Below are 11,762 nucleotides of genomic sequence, written 5' to 3'. Positions count from 1 at the left end.
TTTATGCTTATTGTGACGCCTTTTTGGCTCAATTACAGCATCTTTAATCATGATTAAAATCTCAAAACTGTAAAAACTCTAAATGTTTTCTTATCGTCAAACATCTATTCTTACAAACTGCATTTGGTTTTCCGAGATTGTGTTTTCGGGGTTTCAACGCCAAACCTCGTCAGACACGTCATTGTGAAAAATACATAGGGTGCTTAACTTTGAGTATATACATGATTTAAAATTCATTATAGAAATTTGTCGCCTTTAAAAATCTTAGCACTTTATTAAATAGCTTGGTACAGGCCAGATATTAATCCTCTCTGAAAACTTTATTGAGTGAAAACTAAATTTTGAGAGGCTATAGCTTGTTATTTGCAAGAACTGCGACCCATAACTAGCAAACCTTCCTACGTACAAAATGTAACTGACCAGAATAAGCATCATAAATAAATTAAAAGCACCGAAAATTGGTATAAAAATTATAATATTTCGTTTATTCAAACCCAATGTGAAGTATATGGACATCTTTTCAAAGTGTATTGCCCCATGCTTAAAACAAATTCATAATGGTCAAATTGTAAAATAAGTCCTGTTCCGAAAAAGGGTAACCATGATGCTGTCAATGACTATAAGGATAAATGAGGGATAAATTTAGTAGGTATATTTAGCAAATTATTTTCCATAAATAATCGTTAAATTTTAACGGTAATTATTCAGATTATTTTTCATCCTTTTCTGGAGTTAAATCAGGTGATAAGCTCTCGCCCGTCTTGCATGATTTAATAGACCTACTTATATGAACAATAATGCTGTTGATCCAATTATTTATAAAATATTATATTAATTGTATAGTATGTTTCATTCTATAATTATGAGATGCAGACCACATTTACAATTGATTTCTCGACTGATGTCCGGATTGGAATCCGAAAGAATCTAGTTCAGAGCCCTGCACTTTTACTGCGTTCTTCAAAACAATTGTAAATGTTCTAAGAGCATCATAAACCAACATTTCTAGCTTTACAGTTGACAGTTTATATTGCATGTTGTTTTTATTACCACACATTATAACATAAACTTACTGACATTTATGAATATGGCGACAATTTTTGAAACATTCAAATTAAAGGAATGAATGAATGAAATGTGGTTTAATGGCACGTCAGCTCCAACTGGGCTATATTGAGACAATTAAACAACTATCGTAAAAAGAGTTCATATACATATGTGTTATTAAAACAAATATCACATCGCTGTATGTATATAAATATTAAGGTTTTAAAACGATAAAATGATTATATACACAAAGAAAAAAAATAAGCACCCGAGTATTTATTTTTCACTTGTCATATGACTTGTCATACGAAGTTTTGGGTTGAAACCCTGATAATATAACCATGGAAAAACAAATGTGGTTTGCAAGACATAAAGAATTTATCATTTTTTTTTTTTATTTTAATCACCATTATGAAAAGAATTCCAAGATGTCGTATTTGAGCCAAAAAATATGAAGGTGCAGAGTCAAACACAATTCAACATCGCGATGGAAGATGAAAAATGTCATTTAGATTCCACAGAAGACATTAATGACACAAACCATCAATAGCGGGTAAACTCGCCACGTGCCAGGAGGACAACTTTTCTCCACTATGATGCCGTGGCGACCCTGCCTTGGCTGCATTAGGTCCCGACCATAATCCGTTAGAGCATGTTTGGGATTGAACCCACGTGTACATACTCTGACGCAATTGGAGGCATTTCTTCATCGAATTAGCAGCAGTGGAACATTGAGCAGAGCAGACGACTTAATAGAGGAATCAGACGACGAATGGAAGCTGTCATGCGGGCATGTGGTTTACCGACTATATTGATGATCTGTGTCATCAATTTCACAGGCGATACGTTTCAAGTCAGTAGCTTGAAGCGTATATATGGTATTAGTGTCAGTGGCCTGTGGCACGAAGTAACAGTATATTGTCGCATACATAATATATTATGTCAACGCTTGGGCGATATAATATATTATGTCAACGCTTGGAACTAGGATGGAGGTGACTAGGCATGAACTTGCAACGATAGATTTAATTGGCGCTTTGATAACCAATGAATGCTTAGTTTCGATTGTTTTTTTCTTTTCTGTTTTTTCTCTCTTTTCTGTGTCCTAACCCTAACCCTAACCCTAACCGAAAGAAAAGTGCCCTTTTTTGAAATTCTGACATCACAGGTGCCCTTTTTCTGATAAGGATGCCCTCTTTTATTTACAGGGACACTTTCTATGGCTCTGATGACGCGTACATTCCACTGAGTCTACAGGTCTAATATGCTAACACGCTTGGAGCGTCAACACAATATATTATGTCGCCCAAGCGTTGACATAATATATTATGTATGCGACAATATACTGTTACTTCGTGCCACAAGCCACTGACACTAATACCATATATACGCTTCAAGCTACTGACTTGAAACGTGCAGGGTGAATTTCAACTGTGTAATCTAAATGCCATTTTTCATCTTCAATCACGATGCTGAATTGTGTTTCCGACTCTGCGCCTTTATACTTATTGTAACGCCTTTTTTGGCTCAAATACAACATCTTGGAATCATTTTCAAAATCATGATTAAAATCTCAAAACTGGAAAAACTCTAAATGTTTTCTTATCGCCAGATATCTTTTCTTACAAACCGCATTTGGTTTTCCGAGACTATGTTTTGGGTTTTCAACGCCAAACCTCGTAAGACACGTCATTGTGAAAAATACATAGGGTGCTTAACTTATTTCTTTGTGTATATACATGATTTAAAATTCATTATAAAAATGTGTCTCCATTAAAAATCTTAGCACTTTATTAAATAGCTTTGGGACATAAGAGAGCTATAACCTGCCTTTGACTCGTCTCGTGTCTTAGGGGTTCTGACCGACAGAAATGACGACTTAAGGTATAAACAAAAACAACAAAAACATAAAAAATGAAATGTATTCAAAATATATTTTATAACGGACAATCACGTCGCCACATACAGGCAGTTTTACCCGCCGGCCATTTAAAATAACCAGTATTTCCTGGACAAGCAAGATGGTAGCGAGTGTACTTCCGGCCTGTTATCACACACAGGTAAAAATTATGACAGTTATCTGGGTCTGGGAATACACCATCTATAGGACACGTTGTATCATCAGTAGTGACACCTACGAAGGCCCCAAAATCAACTGAAAAGAGAAGTAAACGAGGTTTAAGAAATCAGCTTGTAACAAGTGTGGAAGTATAAATAAAATATAAAATGTGGTACCACCGATCCTAAAGATATGTAAGAACACAGATGTATAATAATCCGTCAGGTGAACAGGTGGAAAAGAGTAAGTTTATCTTGCGTTATGCACGATGGTTGCCACTATTCTTTTAACACTTCGACCAATAAATAACATGGACAATAAATGTTAAACGCAATACTACGTATCGACAGGTATTATAAGTTTTACCTGGTTCATAAAATATACATAATATAGAGATATGTACATTAAATATATGTACGTTATTTCTATAATTGTATGCACTTTTTTAATTTTCAATATAAAACTGACACATGTGTTCGCTCTATGAGGTCTCCTAATATAATACTTTTTATTTCATAAATAACATGAATAAATATCCTTAAATGATATTTAGAAGTAGAGGTACAGTATTCATGACATTGATTGTGTGATCATAATGAGTTATGTTGGTAGCTTCGGTCCCAAATCAATCTGCATCAGTTTGAGAAATAGTGAAGTCATATTCGAAGGAAAGTGATTGTTGTTATTATCTCTTGAATATTTTGACGCGTTGACTGTTATAATTCGTTTTTTTCGTGGATGCGCTATATTCATCATTGCTTGATATTATAAAGATACCCGCGACAGTATTGGACCGTTACATGTAATAGACTAAGGAATAGTAAATCCATAATACTGGGCATTTAATTGTCATAGGGGTGGACATTGTCATCCGGGGCACATGTACTGTGTGTAATTTGTCCCGAGATCACTTGTCCAGGTGTGAGGTGGGCATTTCCCCCCGGGGCACTTTACCTAGGAAGGGAGGGAGGGGGGTGAACGGTTGTCCTGACGGCGATTGTAAGGATAAGTGTTTGTATTAGTAGATAGAGGTGTGTTCAGGCGGCGCGGGGGGGGGGGGGGGCTTTCCTTGGAAGTGGACGTTTGTCCCAGGGGTATTAGGGCCGGCGGTTGTCCTAGAGGATGGACATTTGTCACTAGGGCTTGAGTGTTATCCCTTGATCGGTTGCCCCGGTTGATTTTCCTGTACCCATTATTCTGCGTTGACTGTTATAATTCGTTTTTTTCGTGGATGCGCTATATTCATCATTGCTTGATATTATAAAGATACCCGCGACAGTATTGGACCGTTACATGTAATAGACTAAGGAATAGTAAATCCATAATACTGGGCATTTAATTGTCATAGGGGTGGACATTGTCATCCGGGGCACATGTACTGTGTGTAATTTGTCCCGAGATCACTTGTCCAGGTGTGAGGTGGGCATTTCCCCCCGGGGCACTTTACCTAGGAAGGGAGGGAGGGGGGTGAACGGTTGTCCTGACGGCGATTGTAAGGATAAGTGTTTGTATTAGTAGATAGAGGTGTGTTCAGGCGGCGCGGGGGGGGGGGGGCTTTCCTTGGAAGTGGACGTTTGTCCCAGGGGTATTAGGGCCGGCGGTTGTCCTAGAGGATGGACATTTGTCACTAGGGCTTGAGTGTTATCCCTTGATCGGTTGCCCCGGTTGATTTTCCTGTACCCATTATTCTGCGTTGGTGATTTTTTCGTAGATTTTTGTATGAGACAATAAATCAAATCTAATGCCATCAATTCTCCCCCCAAAATATGACAGTTATAAACATAGCTACTATTATCTAGAGTTAGAAAAAAAATGACTAATATTAAACATAAATAAACTGACAGATAGAAACTGCTTATGGCAGACATAATGGTTTACTGTTAGATTTTTTATTTTATCTTTAAACAGATGAATCACTTTCAAAAAGGCAATAAATGTGATTTATATGGTTCATGCGATAATGAACCCTATATATTATCCGCGTTAAGTGACAATCCGTTCCACAGTTTGGCCTTCTCTTACAACTTTTCAGTAACCCCTGTGACAGCCATAGAGTCTGCCATTAAGGGAAGTCGTACAAGAAGGAGTACGAATATAAGATTAATTAGTTAGCATATATAATGTTATTTATACCTGACATACAACACATATTAAATGTTTATGAGTTAGGTGTGCGTTATAGTAGGCTCGTGTTACATTTTAAGAATATGTTAGGGCACTGCCCTTAGTTGGACTTAAATCAAAACATTTTTAGCTCCCTGTTTTATTTGTTTTCCCAACAGTGGGGTCCGACAGGTGTAATTTAAATAACCACGAAGGATTTGTCAATTTATATATAGGCTATATGTCTGATATAGGTCACACTTTACGCAAAGTGTTCAAAGGAATATGGAAGATAAGGTATAGTGGCTGTAAACAAATAGTTTTGTTAAAACATTTTTGGTCGATGTTAGCCGATATCACCAAGACCCCTGACATGACTTACCACCATTTGATACAATCTGCGTCGTTTTCCATATAGTTCCGTTAAGTTTGGAATAAGAACTTAATTGTATCATTAAAAGCTACTTAACTCATAAAACAGATAGGGGTTATCTAGTTTAAACAAAAGCAATATAGGCCTGCCGTTTGGGAATTAAAAATCAGGTTAATCGAATAGATATGTAGTAAGCTACAACATAATGCTTGATGAGGCGTTTGTTTCCGCGGGTCCGGCGAGTTGACATTCCAAGAAAACCAGTCAGATATATATTTTGAAATCATTCTAGCAATAAATTGACAGCAATCAGAATGTTAGTGAACTTATTAGTAGCAAGCAATCGCTGTGACCAGCACCGATTATGCATATTGCATACTGCTTTCTTGCTTCAGTAAACCGAAACTATGAAGTTATCTGGACGCCACAGCGTAGCACGATTGGGTTGTACCATAAAATAAAGAGTGTACCTGATCCTGATCTAACTGCAGCAGCTGGTTGATTTATAGTTGGTTTTCTTTGTGGTGGCAATACTACTCCTCCGGGTCCATCTTCAGGACGCTGAGATCTAAAGTTCAGAGTCGGAAGAGGAACTGTTGAAGGTTTGATTATCTTATTAATGGTATTCAAAAGAGGGTAGAGTCCTTCGCCACAACTTCCGGTAAAATCGTCCATCTCGACGGACCAGACAAATGCTCCCCCTAATCCTTGTTGCACAATATACCTGGCCTGAAAAAAGTTTTAATGGATTTATAGTTTGTATTGGTGTAGTGCTGTAATGCATTGCAAATTTGTGTAACGCTCAGTGGTCCTATTGTATTTAATGTAACTAAAGACATCTACACATCATAATGAACAGGTTTAGTACATTTCTCAGTGGATTACACCACGCTTGGCATCATGAAAAATACACTTACCCAATTTCAAACATATTTCATCATTCACAGACAATCATCTGTAAAATATTTGCGACTTGTGTCCTTGCCGATAAAAAAAAGAACATTCACCATTATTATTATATATCCCACCCATACTTGTAGTATCGTTACATTCCACCTAGCTATAGTGTTCTCACCTTTATAGCGATACTTTTAGTATCATCATATCCAACCCATTGATCTCCACCGTAAGCATATGGTGATTGTTGTTCTGGTATCCAGACTGATCTCCAACCTTTATATCTTAGATTCTCACAAATCTGTATTTTGTACATAATTAAAAATTTAATTTGAGCTCATTTATAACTAATTTAGATAAAATTGGCCTTAAAGGGACTATACCGTTTTCAAGAGAGTCTCAAAAATAAAAGTCGGAGTACGTATAAAATTTTAGCGTCAAAATATAGAGGAATGGTGTATTTACCTTCTCTCAAATTTCCAGCTCAAAATATAGAGAAATGGTGTATTTACCTTCTCTCAAATTTCCAGCTGAAAATATTGAGTCGTTTGGATGTTAACGTCAAAACTGCTTATCCGGACACGTAACCCTTTTAAGATTTCGGGTCAGTTTTTTCGTTGGGTGACCTGGTAATCGATTCCCGTTCCTCGAGAGGTCTACATAGTGGATGACCCATGTGCTCTACTTGATAACGAAAGGTAAATTTCACCTACACATTTTTTTTATAAAATAAAAGTCTGGTTTTATTAAGACACCGCATAATGCAGCTTGGGACACCGGTTTCCATTTCCAGATGAAGACTGACGGGTTTAAGTTGTTTGAAAACTTATCACGAATATTGAGTTAGTTGCTCGACCCTTAGCTAGAGGATTTTAAGGGATTTTAACCCAAAATTAAGCAGTTTTATTCTCCCAAAAATATCGGGATCAGCCCTTTAACACCACGTGGTCTTCTTTTCTTGAAATGTGTACCCAAATTTACTATACTCTGCATTACATGAAGTGCCAGGGCCCATTAGTTATCAGTTGATGTTGTTCCGATATTTTTTTGAGAACAGTGTTACATTTTAATTTTTTAGTTTAGATCATCAGCACACAGGTGATCCACATATTATCGTATTATTAGAAAAGGAGACTATGGTCGATACTTAATTGTTTTAACGAATTTTCACTTTTTGTTATCTTATGCAATACAAATATCACGGAATTAAATCGTAAGTGGTAATAAGCAAAGAAAACTAAATGTCCTTACCTCAAAGTAAGCGAGGATTCCCTTTTCTCCTGTATAACTACCAGGACGCCCACCAGATGAGGCAGGTGACCCCAATCCATTTATTGCTGAGTTCTTCAAGGTATAACTCATGCCATATGTACCCAGACCAACAATAAGTCTTTCTTTAGGCATACCTTGTCCTAACCAGTAGTTTATAGACCAGATCTATAAATAAAGGCATGGGAAATAATCCTCGAGGCAACGGTTAACGTTTCAACATTAACCGATGTGGTCACTTCTAATTTCATACCCAATGAATGTGGTCACCACCGTAATCCTGTGATCAAGACATTCTTGTTTATTGGGTCCTATATATACATTTAACAAACCATCTTTTTAATTCTTGGTATTTGTAACAGCCATCCGTTCTGTTGGGTTTTATTGGCTAGTGGACTATCGGAAATTAAATTAACTAAAAAATTCAAGGGTTCGATTTAGAGAGTTCAAATAACCCGTGTATTTGGAATGATAAACTAAATGACCACGATAATCGGGAATGGATTTCATAGTTAAACATAGTATTATTGTAGTGCCGGGAAGGAATTGACGTCATGGGTTTATTGTAAACCATAAATTGTATACTTCACGCCCTTCGGAACAAATTTGATAATGAAGAGGGGGGTGTCAGGATAATGAACCAAAATAGGATACCAGACAATTCTGAAGCTAGTGAACACATACATTTGCAAATTATTGTGGAATCTTCAGAAACCCCTTTACAATCTTCAGAGTCGACCAAATCCGACATGCAAGAGGCGTAATGGGGCGTACTAAGAGTGTGTGCAGAACACCTTTAAATTTCACCATCTCGATTTGTAGTTCGTCAATACATATCAATTCACTCTCTTTCCATTTCTCTCCCTTGTCAGTGATGCAGGATGGAGGGGCTGACAAGGAAAGCTGTCTAGTCGTTCGGATGGGACGAAAAACCGAGGTCCCGTGTACACATTGGCGTGCACGTAAAAGATCCCTTGGCAGTTGGAATTCGATATAAGAGTAGGCCGTAGTGCCGCTGCCCGGGCAAAATTTCCCTCATAGCACACTGTATGGCGTATGCCCGTCTTCATTAGCCCAGGTTAGGAGCAGAACAGTAGGACGTTAAACCCCATTTCATTTCATTTCATTTAAGAAGACTTTGCATTTAAGTAAACTTACCTTATTTTGTGTTCCCAGAAAATTCTTAAGAACGTTCTTGTGCGTAGATTTTAAGTAGACTTCATTGTAAGCACAAGAACGTTATTATGCGTTCCAAGAAAAAACTTGAGCACAACTTCGTTTTTAAACATAGTCAATCTAAGCACAAGTCCCAAGCAAGGTAGGCCTATACGGCTTGCTTACCAACCTTAAGTCTGTTTCTGCTTCAAAAAGATGGCTGACCGTAGAGTTATTCGACGGCATTTCCGACACCTTTTGATACCAAAGAGACAATTACAAGACAGAAAAAATCCTTCTCCAGAAGAAATTTCAAATTAAGAATGCTATAGAAAATTTCGCTTCTAGGCCTATCCTTAAACCATTTGATTTATTTGCCAATTAGTAAACAATAGGCTACAGACACACAGGCTACTTTAAGATCAGGCACTCTCACAATTATTCAGTTAGTTTGTATGTGTCTGCGTTTTTTTTTTATCTTGTGGCACATTTTATTTATATGTGTAGGCCTATAGGGGACATGTCAAATGCATCATAGATAATACCGTATGATTGCCGACTCGTCTTTAGCCCTTTACGTGATGTTGCGTTCTGGTTCGTGCGCATATTTTTTTGCGCAGGGGGGGTTGTTTACTTCCGGTCGAGCTTTCGACAGTACGTACGCACAGTGACACGCGAGATTGACATTTTTGAAACTTACGTTTATGAAATTAATAAAATGAACACGTATATAAAAATTATATGAAAAAAAAGAACAAGATATCTCCTTCCAAAATATTTTTAGATTATTGCAAAAGATGAAATAGCTACTGTGTGACGTTAAGTTGAAAAAAGGTTACAAATGGGCAAAAAATGCCTTTCTTCATTCATGAATCTTGTACCGTACCAATTTACACTAAAATTAGGAAATATTTTTGATATAGAGATAATACTTCAAACACCTTTATTTTTATTTTTCTAATACTTCAAATGTTCTACAATTTAATTTGCAGAAGGAAAAAGGTTATATTGTGAGCTAACTAACCCTCACCTCTGTGCCACACACAGGCCTACGGTATAGGCCTATCTATAGTATGATTAATAAAATTAGATGTTGCATTTTATTATCAATTGCATGGTATATTAGAACAGTTTTAAAAATCTTGTTTATATTCAAATGTGCATTTTTTTTAATAAATTCAGCTTTGTTTGTATACTTTAGTTGATAAAGATGTAAATATCCCTACAAAATTCTTTTCCAATCTAGGCCTAATTAATAATTTTAGAAAATGGCCATTTATTTATTTTAAGTCCCTCTGACGCTCTGTCATTTAATTTAGTTAATTTTATAAATGCAGACCCCCCCCCCCCCAAAAAAAAAAAAAAAATACACACATACTTTTTTTTCAGCTTGCACAACTGGGAAAAAGTTTACTTATATAAATCCACCCCAATGTAAGCAATTATTTCATAGTCTTTTTGATCTAGGCTTTGTTGAGAAATTAAATTAGCTTCAGTAGATATAACAATTATATATAAGGAAAAAGAAAACACAATTAGTATTAAATAAAAAAGGAATTATTGCTTTAGTTATCAATGAAAAGGAATTTTTGTTCTAAAATAGATTCTTCCAGGAATCCTGTACATTAAAAGATTTACAAGAGTTGATAAAGGCAACTTCATCCTTGATATCTGATATTTCAATGTTGGCCACACCAATTTGATTTCCTGTTCTTCGGGCTTCGATATAAAAATAAATAGCTAATTAAATCATGTGAAAGATGTTTTGTTTAAAAATTTGGAACTATAAGCTTTTGAACAGTACAGCCAAGTACTTTTGGTGTTTAAATAGATGTATGTATTTTTCCAGAAGAACCAAATAAATAAATATAATGAACGTCCATTTCTATAGCGCAAAAACTGTGTTCATAGCGCTTGGCAAAACATACCTACACGAAGTCTTTAGCTCTTAGTTATCACTTGTTTGTAACAGATGAGTTTTTAAAAATTGTAAGGCACTACATTTATCTCATCATGTTGTTTATATGAATATATGATTACGGTATCCAATATCATTCATGTCATTAACATTTAACTTGTTTGCATACTTGACAAATTAGCCTATAGATCTAGTCAAATTTTTTTACAGAGTTACTTCGTGTAACCGGGGTAATTAACAAGACTGTTTTGTTAGGGTTGTTTTAAAAAAAAAAAAAATTAAAACACGTCATCCAAGCGAGAACCAAAATATATTTCTTTATATCCTAAATTAAAATAAAACAATAACAATAGACATAAATTTGAAGGGGAATTATGTAAGATTTAGATAAAGAGCTGGTCGTTCTCGTTATTAACTATAACATTTCAAAAATAGATAATGCAAATTGAATATATTGAAAATTTACCACCATACCGTTCTAATCTATTTAAAATCTGAGCAATCAGATGGCATCGAGAGTTGATTATGGTCTTTTCATGTTAATAAATGTCTAATTGATAATTTACATAACATTAAGGCCCAAAGAAAGACCTGCAATAAGCAGATTTAGCTCTTACATCATGCCTGTTTAACATTTAAAAACGCATCTTTAATTAACAATACTTTTATGATAAATTAATAAATGTATTATTAAATAAAGCGATCAGACAATGTTAATGTTACATAATTGGATGAATAATTATATAATTTATAGGCACCTTATTAGATTGAAATACCAACTCTTTCTTCCTCAACTGATAAGATTAAATTATTTAAATCAAAAAATGCAATAGCCTAATATTATTGTTAAGATTAACTTATTTAATTGAAACAAAAATTGTAGGTTATATTTTTAATGATTAATTTAATTACATGGAACAGTAAACCGGCAACTATTTTTA

At 35.5% G+C, this 11,762-nt stretch overlaps 1 long non-coding RNA gene across 1 annotated transcript; it reads right to left on the bottom strand.

Annotated features, from left to right (window-relative positions):
* Positions 1 to 2,955: 2,955 nt before the first annotated feature.
* LOC126832415 (uncharacterized) lies at positions 2,956 to 7,912 on the bottom strand. Its single transcript, XR_007684706.2, has 4 exons — positions 7,731 to 7,912; positions 6,658 to 6,780; positions 6,053 to 6,311; positions 2,956 to 3,202 (listed from the first exon to the last, which is right to left on the bottom strand). It is a non-coding gene; the product is annotated as an uncharacterized LOC126832415 (long non-coding RNA).
* Between the last annotated feature and the right edge of the window lie 3,850 nt (positions 7,913 to 11,762).

Source organism: Patella vulgata, chromosome 1, assembly GCF_932274485.2.
Source record: "Patella vulgata chromosome 1, xgPatVulg1.2, whole genome shotgun sequence".
Lineage (NCBI taxonomy): Eukaryota > Metazoa > Mollusca > Gastropoda > Patellidae > Patella > Patella vulgata.
Note: the sequence above shows the minus strand (reverse complement) of the source record. Positions and strands in the feature narration are given on the sequence as shown.